This window comes from Montipora capricornis, chromosome 3 (genome assembly GCF_036669925.1).
Source record: "Montipora capricornis isolate CH-2021 chromosome 3, ASM3666992v2, whole genome shotgun sequence".
Taxonomy (NCBI): Eukaryota; Metazoa; Cnidaria; class Anthozoa; order Scleractinia; family Acroporidae; genus Montipora; species Montipora capricornis.
This window is the reverse complement of record NC_090885.1, coordinates 57,347,794-57,348,966: the sequence shown is the minus strand read 5'-3', so window position 1 is coordinate 57,348,966 and position 1,173 is coordinate 57,347,794.

Sequence of the window (1,173 nt, the reverse complement as noted above, 5' to 3'; positions counted from 1 at the left end):
CGGTGTAGCAAACTGCCATTTCATTCCCTTTTCAGCATTAAACTCCTTCAGCTGCTCCACATCCCATCCTCCAATGATCTCTCGTAGTTCGCGTTCCGCACCAACTAACTGCGAACCCTTGTCGCTCAGCATCATCGCCGGTTGATCTCTTATCGCAAAAAAATCTCCGCAACGTCTGCATTCCATTGTAGAGTAGCATGGTCTACAGCCAACTCCAGGTGTACTGCTTTCGTGTTTAGGCACGTAAAAATGACCCCATAATATTTTGCGATCTTGTTTTTGCCCATCTTCACTTTATAAGGGCCAAAATAGTCGCATGCCGTAAAGTGGAACGGGGCCGTAAACGATTCCAGGCGACTTCTTGGTAGATCGGCCATAAATTGAATTTTCACCCTAGCTTACATTTCTCGGCAGGGTGCACATCGGAACTTTACGGTCTTGGCTAAATCGTGGGCTCTGAGGATCCAGAACTTCTTCCTGACCTTCGCCACTGTTGTCGCTACTCCTGAATGTCCGGTCTGATGAAAGTTTCGGGTTATCAGCAGCGATATCCAGTGAGTATGCGGGAGCAAAGCAGGATGCTTAGCTTCATACGAGATCAGGGCTTCATCTGCTCGACCTCCAACTCTAATGATGCCTTTGTTGTCTTTGAAGAGACTGAACTTCTGAAAATCTCCTCTTTTGCGGGGACCAAGGAGGCTTTTCTGGCTCTCTTTCACCCAGAAGATCTCTGCATCGTGTAGTTCTTGGGGCGTGAGCGGTCCGCCGTTTGCTTCCTGTTAAAGCAGAGGAAAAAAGTAAAGCAAAAAAGCACAAGAATTTTGCTTATTTTAGTACTTTTTATAGAAGGTACCTATGTGCTTGGCGAGCCCCCCCCCCCCCCCCCCCCATCCAAAAAACAAAAGCAAAAGCATTTCAAATCTTTATCGTAGATAATTTTGTTGTTCAGCTAATCACTAGTCCCTGTAGTCTTCAATTAGGAAAGAAATAGATCAATTCCTTTGTTTGCCTCATTGGGATGTTAGGAAACCTAAGATTAGAAAATTAAATGTTAATTAAATGAGGCTTTGGTCAACAGTCTCCTGGGTCTTATGTTTAAATTTTCTTACAACCGATAGATTTAAGGTGGCTCACTACAGTTTTCCGAAGAAAAAGATCAAGGTTTTGGAATCT